Source organism: Ornithodoros turicata, chromosome 1, assembly GCF_037126465.1.
Source record: "Ornithodoros turicata isolate Travis chromosome 1, ASM3712646v1, whole genome shotgun sequence".
Classification (NCBI taxonomy): domain Eukaryota; kingdom Metazoa; phylum Arthropoda; class Arachnida; order Ixodida; family Argasidae; genus Ornithodoros; species Ornithodoros turicata.
Window position 1 is genome coordinate 148,835,360 of NC_088201.1, and position 15,412 is coordinate 148,850,771.

Sequence of the window (15,412 nt, forward strand, 5' to 3'; positions counted from 1 at the left end):
ATGCAGCACTGAGACGGGACGAAGGGCGGTTAAAACAAGGAGACGAACGTTTGCAGATACGTTTGTCTCATTGTTTTAACCGCCCTTCGTCCCGTCTCAGTGCTGCATTGTAGCGACATGAACTATCACCAACTCCCCCTGTTCCTCCCTTTGACCAGCATGGCATGAGCTCTTTCTGCTTCATTCTAATCAGAACGTACGATTCCAAAATACTTGCAAATGAAAAATATTTAGGCCCCGATGCCGCTTCCAGGTGTGTCGACTGCCTGTTACGTTTTCATAACAAGGTGGTTGATATCAGTCGTTGCCCTGCTCCCGTTAAGCTCACAGACGAAGAAACTCGTAAACATGTCGCTGCAACACACTGCGAATATAGTGTTGTGTTATTTAGCGTTGATAGGAAAAAGGTTCGTCATCACGATCACAGTCGTGAAAGCAGTGTCAGCAACTTTTTGGCTACCATTTGTAACGAATGTAACATCAGTTGCAGCAATCACGGCAAAATTCCAGTGCTCATCCACAACGTTCAGTATGACATCCGCTCCTTATTGCATTGCTTCCATGCTTTGAAGTGGAAACGCCCACCCGAGCTCATCGCAACGAGCTCGGTGAAGATTCGGAACTTTGAGTACGGCAATCTCATATTCACGTACACCACTCAATTTCTAAATAGTTCCCTTTCTTGCTTGGTGGATAGTTTGAAAGTGTCTGAAGGAATCGAAGCATTTAAGTGCCTACAGCAAGTGTATGGTAATGACTTTGCACGTTTAACTAGGAAAGGTGTGTACCCTTATTCTTGGATCAAAAGCTTTCAAGTCTACAATGAAGAATGTCTGCCGGCCAAGGAGGGTTTCTATGATGATTTGAATGGAACGCACATCAGCGATGATGACTATGCTTTTGCTCGGGAAACATATGATCATTTTGATTGCAAGTCGCTGAAAGATTATACTTTGATCTATTTGGAATGTGATGTCCTGCTCCTGTTAGATGTTATGCAGCATTTTAGACAGCTTTCTATGAAGACATATGGCTTGGAAGTGCTGCACTTTGTCAGACTACCCGGATTCAGTTGGCAGACTGCACTCAAGTATATAAAGGCTGAGATCGAACTGCTTGCAGATGAAGACATGTATCGAACTACTAGAGGTGGTATTTGCCAGCAAGGATTGAGGTATGCCGCTGCCAATAACAAATATTGTGCGAACTTTGATCCAGAGAAACCACGGAGCTACAACTCCTATTGGGATGCAAACAGTCTTTATGCCAGCTGCCAAACATTGCCATTGCCTATCGAAAGATTTGAGTGGGTGCCCGAATCCGATTTTTCGAGTTTGGATATCATTAACCATCCTCAGGATGCAGAGTATGGCTACATTTACATATGCGACGTCGTCTACCCACCGGAGCTACACCAGAAGACCAAGTATTTGCCACTAGCTCCCGTGAAGCAAACGGTTGATGACAGCTGGTTGTCAGAGTACCAGTTGGCTCTAAAAGACCAGTTAAATTACATATCTGCAGCACAGGGTAAGTTACTTTTCAATTGTAATGATAAAACAGAGTATGTTGTGCATTATCGTTTGTTGAGTCTGTATTCCAAGTTGGGTATGCAAGTGAGCAAAATTCATAGAGTGTTGAAATTTCGTCAGGGTACGGTCTTTGGCCCGTACATTGAAATGAACATTTGAACTTTTGTCAGAGAATTGTGTGTTGTATGAGATGAAGAAAAGGAACGTAAAATGTAGCTTTCCACTCCAGATTGGATTTTGTATTTTTGATTATAGTAAGTTGATAATGTATGAATTGGTCTATTGCACTTTCTTGGAAAAGTTGAATTGCCCCATTACTATCATGTATTCGGATACCGATTCTATCATTGGCGTGTTTCATACGTCAGAGTATGAAGAGGAAATCAAAAAGATTGCAGATGATCACCTCGATCTTTCATCCTATCCCATCCATCATCCACTCTATTGGCGCCGACATCTTGCGGTGGAGCCGTCGCGCGGACACGGAGGAGTGACGTCACGGATAGGACTCTGAGCAGACGACAATGCGAAACGCGGATCGCCAGTATGCACCACGGACAGATGTACAGAATTTGCTTAGCTAATATTGCTAATATCGAATCCATTTTGTTTGTATGTTGCAGACTGAAGTTGCACTGGTAGATTGACATTATTATTGCTTCGTACTGCTCAGATTATGTGGGATGGTAGGCGGGAACAACGACGAATGGCAAGGATACACGGGTATGGCACCATGTGACTGAACGAATTAACGGAAAGTACTGAAGCAGCCGTCTGCTTTGTTTGACTGTGTCGTTTTTATTTGTTACAGTGTCGCTTTCTTTCTCGAGCATCTACGCGTACGTTAACAAGCAGTTTGAGACGTCGCGATGTTTGCTTGAAGGCGAGGCAGTTTTCGAGGCTGGACATGTGGTAGAATGCAGCGTTGTACATGGGAACAGCGTCTGCACGACCTTAATAGCGCTGGTCCTTCAAACATCAGCACTGAGCTAGGACCCTCACCAGATTACCGTGGCCATCAAGGAACGAACTGTGGACCGCGCATCATGCACATGCAAAGCAGGGTAGGGAGTGGAAAGCCTAAGAGTTACAAGGGAAGCAGATGTGGATTTGACTTTTGTATCGTGCCTTGTACAAAGTTTCACTTATCCACTTTCAGTTGTGCGTTGTGGTGTATGGTAAGGCCAGAGTAGGATAACTCATCACTTTATGGTTATACACCTTTATTTGCTGCCGATATGCAACAGATTATTGCGGTTAACTTTATGATGTAAAAGCGCTGAAAAAGGACGACCACAAACGTACGCCACACCGAGTACCACTTTGAACAACTATACTGAAGTGCTTTCCAAGCTGACACAAGTGTTACCCGCCTGTCCAATCGGGACAGGCTTCTATGTGACTGTACGGTAAAGTTATTGAACGTGGCAGTCGGTGTTGGGTGTGTTTGCGTCCGTCCTTTTTTTAGTGCTTTTACGTTATGAAGTTGATTTTTCCAGGAACTACAGATGCAAACACATAGTTGCTGTGCTGCTGCACATCAACACAACAAAGGAGTTTGCAGTGGTGTCACAAACAGAGATGCCCCAGAAATGGGGAAGAGCACAGAAGCAATTTGTTCAAGAGAGGTATGTACCGCGTAAAGTTGTAGATATTCCATGTGCAAAAAAGGGTAAGTTGCAGGTTGCTGTTTTCGTGCACTCTTTTCTTTTCTTTTTTTTTTCTTTGTAACTCAGTGGTTCATATCAGGCAAAAACGAGGGAAATGCCAGTGCTGAAAGGTGATGTCCTCGACTCCCTATTAAATGGGCTCCCGTACTAATCAGCAGCCTTCCTTCACAGACAAGAAGGGCCTCTGCCTTGCCTCTCCTCAGATAGCTATGCTGAAGGTAAATATCTTTCTCACATATTGTAGCTCACCGTATGCACTTTTCAGTAGGATGCATCCAGACACATCATGACCCACTGCACCGTACCATAAAAGAAGTGGTGAGACATCTGTACGAGGCACAAGAAAAGGATGGCGCCACTGCAGTTGACATAGGTACGATATACAGTCAGCTGAAGGACTTGTACACAGACGACGATCTGTCTGCAATCGAAGAGTTAACCAGGCAGCAGAGTGCTTGCAAGTTGTGGAAGAACTACAGAATTGGATTGAGCACTGCATCAATTTCCTACTCAGTGTACACGAGAGTAAGAACACTTCAAACTAAATGGGGACCCCATGATGTGCGATCACTTTTGAAGACCATCATGCGAACACAGACAGTGCAGACACCAGCAACGAAAAGAGGACTACAGTTGGAGTGTACTGCAAAGAAGCAATACTTAAACCAGCAGAGCAACCACGGAGACCTGGAGATCAAAGAATGTGGGCTCTAGATTATGAAAGACTACCCTTTCATCGCGGCCACAATAGATGGACTTGTAAAGTGCAAGTGCTGTGCTCCACGCACACTAGAAATCAAATGTCCGTCGAGTGTTGCTGCATTTAGGAAAGTGCACATGTTGCAGAGAGAAGACAATGCACTGAAGCGTACTAGTCACTATTATGGCCAAGGACAGCTGCAGATGGGAATCACAAACACGAAGTCAGCTGACGTGTTTGTATATGAGAGCCCAGAAGTGCACCTGTTATTTAACGTGCAGTTTGACATCGAGTTGTTTAATGATGCTATTGAAAGATTTCAGTACTTCTTTAGAGGTTATGTTCTTCCTTGTCATGTAGAACATGTCTAGTAAATGTAAATAAATCACTCATCAACCGTCAGTTCATAACAAGATATGTCATGTTCCATTTACTTCACTGAAACAACAACTTGTCATTTGTAAAAAGCGGTTTAGAAATATTTACAAGACCAGCAATTATGGTAATTATGTCATCTAACCAAGGTAGTAGTTCTAAGGGGTAGCTCTGCTGGAGAATTTTGAACCGCTTTATACGTTGGATCGCTCTCTCAACATGAACGCGTGCACTTGCAATCGAAGCATTATTTTCAGCGTCGCGTCTGCTTAGCTGCTTCATGAAAAAGGGCGGCCTCACGAGCTCTATACCATGCTGTTCACACAGGTCGTCAATTAAGAATCATTTATCCACCATCACCTTGTCAATATGCGGGAGGCACTTCTCAAAGATCTTGCTCTCACGCGTTATGTACGTGTCTGAGGCTTTACCTCCATAGGCCTGGCTGACGTAGCTAATTAGGCCACCCGGTGTCTCACTCACTAGGAATTTTGCAGTGTGTTTTTTCTTGTAATGACTGTACGTCAGGACGCGAGATTTTAGATCTTTTGGTTGTTCAATCTCTATTTCGGTACAATCCAGAACCAAACGTGTCTGACAGTACTTATCAAAATATTTTGTCAAGCACTGCAGGACTGCTTTCTTCCTAGGCCAGGATACTGCATGTTGCAGCACTCTTCTCAGGACTGGAACCATTTCCTTAAAAATGTTGGATGCCGTCGTTCTGTGGATGCCAAATAACACACCAAGCAGTGCAAATGAGATGTTATGGTACAGCTTAAAGAACGTAAGCAGCACAGCATCTTCGTTGCTGAGGGAAAAGTCTCTGCTAGACTGCTTAATTCGAACAGTTGTGACGAGGTCGCAGATATTGTAAAACACTTGGAAGTGTGCTATTCCAGTGATGGCTAACAGGGGCTTGTTCATCTTTCAATGTAGATATGCTTATGAGTTGCTTCTTCAATTCACCGATAGTGTTAGCCTGTACTTCTACATCTTGCTTAAGGCTCTGAAGTTCCTCCTGTAAATCTGTAAGCACAAGAAGCAAAAAAAAAATTGTAACAAGCTGCCAGAGGGATCATAGCGCCCCCCCCCCTTCCACCCCGAATTTGAAAAATCGGAAAACCCGAAAACGAAGAACCCTACTCACTTTGCACTGATGGAACCTGCTCAATGGACTCGAAACGTGCGCAGGTTCGACGTGCTGGGGCACTGAAAGAGAACAAACAATGAACTGTACAATGCTGTGCCAGCCCTAAGGGTATTACAAATGAATAAATAAACTGTGCATGAGACAAGTGTTGTAAGCAGCACTACAAGGTACATGATGAGAATATGCATTATTTGATTAGTGTCCCCCGCAAATTTGATAAGACTGCACATTAAAAGCATTTAAGCCTGTGGCTAAAATCACTCAAAGTACTAACAAGACCACACATGCGCATAACAGAGTGGTAGTAAAGGCTGTAGAAGTAGCGAGACGTAGTACAGGTAACTTACGGTAATTGGTCTCATCAGAATACGTTGCTTCGGGGTTTGCTATGCTCATCCCTGAGGATTTGCCTGCATTATCAGTGCAGCTGCTCTCGGTCGTCACTGCTACATTTGTGCATGGAGCCCTGCTCTTTCCTGCTGCATCCATGGCACAAGTGGAGCTTCGGTCAGTGCCTTGGGTGGTAGAACGCACTACAGTCGCGTCCATGTTGTGTCCGGCAAGAATATCTCCCGAAGTGGCTGCGTCGTCTCTGCAAACAAACAGAAGTCCGCCCTGTGTTGAAGCAGGCGTGTGCGCCAATACTGCGTCACGATGTATATGCCTTAGATGATGTGTAAGTACGAGGAACTCACCCGTCCTTTGACGTGTCACTGGAGGCTGCGACTGCGGCCGTTTGGCGTCGATGGGACGAACAGGAAGGTTCTTACTGGGGACGGCACTTCGTACCAGCCGACGTGACTTCCACCCTATGAATTAATATACGACCATACGACCTGCTGGCCACTGTGGCGGTATCCAGGGCTCCATTCGAACACTCACCGAACATTTTGCTGCCGACGGGGTAGTCGAAGTCATCGTCTTTGAAATGCTTGCTGCAAACACAAAACGTCTTGGAAATCCCTTTTCCCATCCTTAACTTTACTAACCACGCCTTCCGGAGCTTTTTGTCAGTTGGATAGTAGTGGACACTCACATCTTTTCCCCCAGCATACGTATTACATCGCGGAACACAGCAGTAAACAACCATTCTGGGACGCCAACAGCACGGAGAGACGGAGAGACCCACCGCTCCGATCCTATCCGTGACGTCAGAGGCGCCGCGACAGCAGAGCCACAAGTGGCCGATCACGTCGCCAATAGCAATAAAAATAAAGGGGCACTGTTACACTTCAAGGATGAGACCGGAGGTAGGATAATTGAAGAGGTGGTTGCTCTGAAAGCGAAAATGTATTCTATCCGATTGAGTGATGATAGTCAAATTGCTAGAGCAAAAGGTGTTAAGAAAAGTATTGCTCGTAAGGAATTGCATCACGATGTCTATAAAGATGTTTTGTTTAATAGTGTGAAGGTAAGTCATCCACAAAGGACCATATGTAGTAAGCGCCAATGCATGTATACTGGGGAAACAACTAAGCTTGCACTCATGCCCTATGATGATAAGAGGTACCTCTTTTATGCTATTGAGTCATACCCATATGGAAGCTGCGAAATTGGTAATGGTGTATTGTGTTTCTTGCGTTTCAGATGGTGAAGGTTTTCGGCATTCACCAGTTTTTCTCCTTCACCTGATTAACATCACAATGGGCATTACAATTGGCACAATTCCCAGCACTATTGGCTTTAATAAATATATTTCAACATGTACTTTTTGTGTATGACTCTCCTTTGCATGTCTGGGCATGTTATAAGCGCGCGGACAACCTCCCGCACACGCGCCGCCCGCCACGCGCGGGAAAAACACGCGAGTGAAGTCGGCCCAGACGCGACAGTGGCGCTGCGCTGGCGGAGGTGCCGGCGTCTTATCCCCTATCTGTACTACTCATCGAATGCACCTCGACGTGGCCTTCATAGCACAGTGGCGCTACCGCTTGAGACAAGTTAACGCTCCCCACTGCAGTCACTGCGGTGCTGTTGAAGATCTCGAGCACATTCTTCTCTATTGCCCACACTACCACCCTTCCCGCTCCGTACTCTCCGCCTCCCTCATCGAGCTAGACTCCCGTCCCCTCTCCCTCACAAAATTGGCCTCTGGCCGCATCCAGCTCACCAACGCTCCGTCCTCAAGGCTCTCTTCGCCTTTTTGGACGCCACAGGACTTCGATCCTCATTGTAACGGGACCCATTCCTTCATTCCCTGCTTCACCTCCCGCTATGGGGTAGAGTATCGCGCCGTGTGTGAAACTCCTCACCCATCATCCTGAAATAAAGTTGTTTGTAGTTTGGGCAATTCGTTTCGAATATCATAAGCAGGTTCTCACCAAGGACAGTCTATGCCACAGAGGGATGCGGATACCGCGGTTATGTATACCGCGGTTACGTGAACACGACAAACGGGTCAAGTTGGTTTATCGTAGCAGATCCTCTCCCATCACGCCGTGTTAATCAATCTTCTAGGGAGAATGGATGTGAGGAGGTGTGAAGTGAACTCGACCCGTTTCTGTCGGGTTCATGTTACCGCGGCTTATATTCCAAAAGAATAACGGTAACTCAGTGTGCTTAATAATTGTTCCAGTATCCTCTCCTTTTGCATCCAGTATACAGAGTATGTTTTAGCTGCTCAAAATTTAGAACAAATTATTGTATTAGCACAAATGTGATTTCCCCAAAATCCATTTGACAATTCATTCTAAAATACCACCTGACTTGGCGGCCACTAAGAACAAGCTCATTCTGATGACGAACGAGGGCGAACACGTTGACGTCACTGTCGCTGTGTTTTCTGACTAACTTGGGTTTCAAGCAGCCCGCGGAGGTGAAATAATTGGTCCACTAACTCAAGCAGCGATAGTGGTTGCGTTCCCCTCAGCATGCGGGTGTATCGTGCAGGTTGGGTTGCAGTGTCACAATTGCAATATGACGTGTAGAACCAATAATCATAACTTAATTGAAGTGGCCATTCAATTAACAAATGTACATCAGACCTAGCTCTCAGTGGCCACCACGACGGGGTGTATTATCGCATCACCATAATTGCGGTAATGCGACTAGCGTTTCTTGTCTTTCTTTTTATTTCTTTTTTTTAAATTGTGCGTCTAAGAACGACGTAGAATGACGGTTGGTATTTTGTTGACAGGTTTCGGGCGTACCGTTGGAACATTACTAGTGGAGTTCAAAAACTCCACAGAGTGTCTCGAAAAGAAAGTTGAAGAAATCAGCACGGCTTTGGCTCAGCAAGAAAATTACTGAGCTATATGAACGTGCAAAACTTCTCAATAGCGACCGGACACTGAGCTACAAGCCTCGATCCGAACGCTCTTAGAGGCAGATTAGAAGGAGAAGTTGGTTAATTGGAACCTTAAACGTAGTTACAGCGCAGTATTCTTGAATGAAAAAAGCCAGTCATTTCAAGCGCTCATGTTGCAGGTTACAGTGATCACACGTTTGGGCCGAAATACTGTTCAGGAGACCGTAAGAATAGTGACGAAAAGGCTGTACAGCTTTCACTGGCACTCCAGTAAAACCTTAAAGGGGCGCAGTCAAAGGATTTTTCTTGCACAAACAGTCTGCTCCTGCATCCTTGGTGAGGTCACTTTCCAAATTTTTAGTGTCAAAACTAACAGTGTATACTTCTTTCGTCTCAGATACACTCCTAAACACGGATGCACAAAATGAAGGATGTCACAGAGCTGGAGGTGCAACACAGAATTGGCCGGTACCATGCTGAAGCTTGAGACCGAGACGGAGGAAGAGAGGCCCGACAACGGCAGTCCATTCGCTTGATTCATGTTGACATGCCTGACCCCTTGTGCGACGTTTTCTATTTTTCTTGTCACCTTCTTAGTCATGTTAAGCTCAATGTAAACACAAGGAAAAAAGCCTGCTGCCACTGTTCTAGTTATGCATAGCAGCATTTGCATTACGGTATTATAATATTTTAATATCAGGGCTTCCGCAGTTTAACCACAAAATGTTTTCACGACGACTTAGTTCTTTTCTGCGTTTTACGGAACATGCCGTAGTGTACAGTATGCCGTAATTTTTATTTCTTTAAAATTTTTGTTCAGTTCAACAGAAAAAAATGTTACCTTACCTGTTGATGGCACTGGCTGCCATGAACGTCGTTTAAACTCTAATAAATATGTCATCGTTCCCATAGAACAGTTTTGTGGTCCTTCACTCTCGATCAGAATACGTCAGAAGCGTACTAGTAACCGCAGAGCAAGTTTGTGGGGGAGGGCGGGGACGCCGCGTGCATGATATGCGTCGGGAGGGGGTTGAGGAACGATACTGACAGCCGACATCGGACATTTTGCATCCCCGTGTTGTAAAACGAATGTAGGACCACTAATATCGTCCCCGGAGCTCTGGCCGACCCTGTCGGATCGCTCACCCACGACGGACCAAAAGGAGGCCAGCGGACTGTGCTACTTGGGCAGTAATTATTTAAGGAACCCGTGTTTCTTTAAAATCCTGATATGGGTGCATGCAGTGAGATATCCGTTGCCAACTTTTGCTAAGCAGATGATCCGAAACCTCAGTGTTCATTCTACGCCGGAAGGTCACGTGCCTTGGAGCGTTGGACCTGTTTGGAGTAGGCACTGAAATGCCGACTCAGATAAGCTCCCGTAGGCTATAGTCAAGTCTTTTCTTGCGCTTCTGATATGCGTAATTTCGATTTCGGCTCACTTGCATAGCAAGATTTGGCAATGGATATACCAATGTGCGTTGGGAATTCAGGGTTTTAAAGAAAAAGAGTCGCTTTAAATAATGACTGACTCCAATTGTGCTATCTCACATTGCCACGAACGCATCTAATTGAAACGTTAATTAAATTATATCTGCTAATTAGGTACCTCACTGATCAAGCAACTTTAATCCTAATGGCTTTAATCCTAATGGCTGAAAATTTGGTTCAGCTACCAAAAAGCACCCTGCGGACGAGGAGCCACAGTTAAGGCAGTTTGAGAGCCACTCAACCTTTGAGCAAAGTGCGAATGGTTCCCTAAATATAACCGTGCAGCAAAGGGCGTGGACGACAGAAGAGGACCACGACACCAGCGCTGACCAGCAAGTACAGGTTTATTAGAAATAAGTATGCTTAAATACGAAGCGTGCATCATCAAGGAATGTTTAAAAAAATGAAAAACGTCCCACTCCCACGCGTGCCAAAGGTCCCACGTCTCCTCTAGATTGTCAAAGAATCCCGAGGTCGACTTGGCGAATTTCGGAGATCACTTGGGAATCTTAAATTGCTCACAGGTCATGGTAAAATCTCCCCCGAGATAAATAGCGTTCACTCCGTATTGTTGCGACTTTTTCCACGTCATCGTGATGTGTTGCCGAGCCGAAGGATCCCGCAAGGAGCATGCGCCGTGGGATCCCGCGTATGGGTTCATCGGGAGTGGAAATCTCCATGACGGCAGCTTCCGCGCGATGGTCGCAGTCTATCGCAGTCGCATATAGTCGCATCCTGTGGTTTTCGTCGACATGCCGAGACGATGTTGGATAGTTGGTTGCCCTAATTTACGTCAATATTCGCCTGGTATCCAATGTCCCATGCTTCCCAGTGACGAGATGGACAGCTTTTGATGCCACGAAGCAATCGGACCGCCGCAGTGGAAAGAGGATGTGGTGCCATCGACTGCTCGTGTTTTTAGCGGAGATTTGCATGATCGAATTTACGAAGGGTACGCTGAATCTCATCAACGTACTGGATAACGAGCTCAGCGTCGTCTGAATCAAGGTGGAGCACCATCACAATACCTGTCCACACCGGGGAAAGAACATCCACCTAAACTGCGCAAAGGTGCGAGTATTTTTCCTTATTGGGGCTAACAAAGGTCTATCAGTCCGTGTGGTTCAAATGCTATCATAGATTTGAGGATTGCGTGAATGGGTTAATTCTCATCTGCGTGACTCTGAAACTTGCCGCCGCTTACGGCACAGAGAGAGTTAAAAAAAAAGAAAATGGAAGTCACCGAACGTAGTCCCTAAACTCAGGTGATGCACTGTTGATAAAAGTACACTTCGTTTAGCATGATCTTAGAAATAAATACTTCAACAGAATATTTATGTAATATGTTGAACATGCGTATCCGTTCTTTCCTCTTCACTCCGCCTCTTTCATATTCACAGGTGACCTCCTCAGCGGAGCCTGAAACCCCTTAGGTGAGACAGCATGATCATTGTAACCCACTATTCATAGCAGACAAATGCTGTGCACCCTCTTTCCAGATTCCTCTTTAATGCAGTGTCTTGCCTACCATTCGTACTCTGTATATTGTTCACAGGTTTTTTTTCTTCCTTTTATCATTTGGTTTACAGTTTGCTTTATCATGTGCGCAAATGTGATATTGAGGGGGACATTTTCTTGAGAGAACTGATGCTCTGAAGCTGGAACAACATAAAAAGGACAAATGCATACAAAGCCTCAAATTGCCTAAGAAATTAACGATGATTTTCGGTGACTTCCATCTTTCATCGACATTTTCATGTTTACACTTCTTATCTTATAATCATTGCTGAGTTAGATTACATTATTTGCATTCACCGGAACTGGAGTTGTATACTGTGTTATTTTCGTCTCTCAAATCAGGGCAGCCCATGTGCATGGCAGCTGAAGTCTTTCACCGGGGTAACATGCCAGGACAACTCCAGCAAGTGCTCTGCAGGTCACCTCTAGATTAAAGGAACCTACCTTTGATACACTATTGTCCTCATGAGATTTTGTTCCTGCTACAACTCTGCGCTTTGTTTCACATTACCAAAAAATGACCCTACCAACCGTTATCATACCACTGGTGTACTGCTGTGTTCAACCAGTTCAACTTGCTCTGGGCATCCTGCAAGGCCGTGCAGCTACTTCAGCCTTTACAGTTGTTAGATGAGGTGTGTAACATGGTAAAAGAGAACATATCATGTGTTCTATTAAAAATAAAAATTATGCATGTATAGCATATAATGTGTATATGTAGATGTTAGGTCTTAGTTATTGTACTATTTGAGCTAAATGTCGACATTTCAGCTGTTTGAGCTTGATGCCCTCGTCCCTGACGCACATACAAGTGTGCCCACACCGTCGGAGGAGCCTGCATAGCGAGGACTCTGTCCCGGCGGCAAATGGAACAGTTCTTTCACAAAGAAAGCAGATTTCCGCCAGAAAGCCAACAAGCAGTTCACTTGAAATAGTACCGATTACTTTTTTATTTTTAATTTATTTTTTCTAATTGCAAAATATTGGGCATGCTACGTCAGTACTGGGGTTTTTTGCTTCTTTCCAGTTACCTCAACTGGTGACTTCAAGCTTACGTAACACAATAATATAAGAGGGCATGAATCAGGCGAACTGGTGTCGTGAGATTGTGTCCCCCAGTCTTAGGGTTAGGGATGTATTACACAGCATTACCTGGTTGAACAATAAATTTGTTAAACGGTAAACACTTATCAGATGTGCAGTGACGATGTCCAGAATACTCTTGCACAATACGCTACAGCTTAGTTTTTTGTAATCATGGTGGTTGGCAGTGCTAAATGTTCAGATTTACGACGTGCTCAACATTCAATACAGAATGCGTGACGTGCTCATAAATAAATTCTTGCATGAAACATGATCTTAGGCAAACAAGAAGTCCTTCGACGGAAGGAAATACAGCCATCTGTAGAACAATAAATGCAGAGTAAATCAAAATCGCCTGAAGGCGCGAAGCTGCTTTGAATGATAACAGTAATGATGATGAAGAGCACGAGTTGAAACAAAGTAAAACAAAACATTAGACCACCCATTCTTTTGCGATAATTTGTGCAAACAAATCGAGCAACAAAGGGGGCATCTTCCAAATATCACAGTCGCACTTCACAACGCACTTCCTTTGTTGTCAGAGCACCAACACCTAAACATAACTGCAACTGACGTAAATATAACTGCAACGCCAAGCAACCACCAGACACTTTCCATGGGTGACGGCGATACAACCAATACACGTTGCGGTGAATCGCTAGAGGCCCAGGTAACTCGTCAGCAAAACTCTCAAAGCCACGGAGGTACTTGAGTTCCTTGTTGTGAACGGCCGCAGAGCAGAGGATGCAGAGAGAATACATTCGATGAAAAAGTACAGCTCACATGTCATACTTGCCAGCTCAACTGTAGCAAACGATTCACACACAAAAAGCTGTTCATTATCGCGTGTTATCCGAACGCCTCCAACCAAGAAAACGCAATGCTTCAACCTCAATCAGACGCGACCAGAGACCTTGTGACCTTCTATGTGCGACTGGACGGCGCCAGCCACAGCGGGCTCGCAGCATTACTTGCCATTGCGCAACACCGGTGACGTAACGGGCAACAGAAGTGCGGTTCGTACAGTTACACCAGGCTCCAACAGCTCCCCATAGAGCCCATAGTTTGAGATAATTCACACAACACTGGGCAGAAGACCAATGAAATTGCGACGTGATGGATATTATGCACAACCAGTCGGCCAGTCATGAGCCTCCATGTCTGGCTGGCTTTTCGGTCGGTTCTGGCTACCATCGACTTCTACTGGATTTCAGGCCTGTCGCCGTTACTCTATATTCAAAACAACTAAAGCGATTTTGGGGTAAAATAAAGATTTATTTGATACAAAGCACTAATGCAAATATCTGATACATGGGTGCACTGTGTGTACAAAACCCACTGCGTTGCTGACACACTCGGACAAAGTTCGAACATGAAGCAGAACGAACACAACGTTCAACTCCTAATTCTGAGCCAGTCTCCTGAGTGCGTACTATTTCATGAAGACCATCTTCTTTCGCTGCCTGCGGTGCATCCATTATAGCGAAGTGAAAAGAACCTTTGTGACACGTAATCCTGTCTTTGTTGACAGTCCTCGAAATCCAACGGCGCCCGAACTTGTTCTTCATGAAGCATCCCGGTACCGCAGTTGTCATATTGTTCGTGGGATAATATAGTTGTGTTCAGAAACAGCACAACACGCGTAGACTCACAATAACGCACAAATAAACTCGCGAACAAATTTCTGCAAACTGTTCTGTCGATTGACACCACCGAACACAGGAGGACGACATGCCGGCCATGCTATTTCGAAACTAGGCTGAAACGGCCGAGACGCTGTACGGACATGCGCGCGTACAAAATGAGATTTCAAAACGTTCTCGACCAATCGGAGCGCGCGCAGTCTAGGCCAATGGGCTTGCAACATGGTGTATGGGCGCAGTGGTACATACTCTACAGCCGCGTGCGCGGGTACCTGAGGAGGACTGGTTACACCATCGACGGGAGAATGTGCGCAGGACAGGAGGAACGCGGAAGAGACATTTCGAGCGCGCGCTCCTCACAGGGTGGAGCGATTTCGTCCGGAAAAATTTGTGGCATATTAGTTTCTCGGCGTGAAGAACAGTTCCCAGCGAAAAAAAGTATGGGGGTTCGGGAAATTTCATACTCCCTTTAATAATTAGTGGTCACTCTTAAGTGAAACACCCTGTATATTTTGCCGCAGGTCATAGGAATCCCATACAAAACATTGCATTTACAGTCAATGAACTTCTTTTTGTGTTCACTGCTTTGTGCTTACAAGTGCGTTTTGTGCTTGCTGGTGCGAAAACCTCAGTTACGTTCCGCTATAATACTAGATAAGGCTGCCACACGAGATACCAGAGAAATAAATGAGGCATAGCTTATCAAGGAGTCAGCCTTCTATAAACCTGTCTGACGCGGAAGTCAATTTCTTCGAACACACATGCCTCGAGGATCCAGGCTCTTAAGCATACTTCCTCTTAATAAAACGGTACTCATTAGCATTGGTGTCGTGCTCTTGTTCTGTTATCCCTGTTCTTTGCTTCGCTGTTGTCGCTCATGGTCGCGTCGTCTCACGAAGTCTTTTTTTTTATTTCGTATTAGCGTCGCGAAGCAACTGTGGCTATGAGAGACGTACAGACGTGGACAGCAGAAAGGAGTGGGGCACAGGGGGGTTAGTAT

The 15,412-nt window shown here is 45.2% G+C and overlaps 1 protein-coding gene and 1 pseudogene across 1 annotated transcript in view; both read right to left on the reverse strand.

Moving 5' to 3' along the window:
- The window catches only part of LOC135370886 (uncharacterized), a 239,408-nt gene that overhangs the window by 75,001 nt on the left and 148,995 nt on the right, over positions 1-15,412 (reverse strand). The gene's annotated exons all lie outside the window — the stretch shown is intronic.
- On the reverse strand, positions 4,338-5,204 carry LOC135379134 (uncharacterized; annotated as a pseudogene).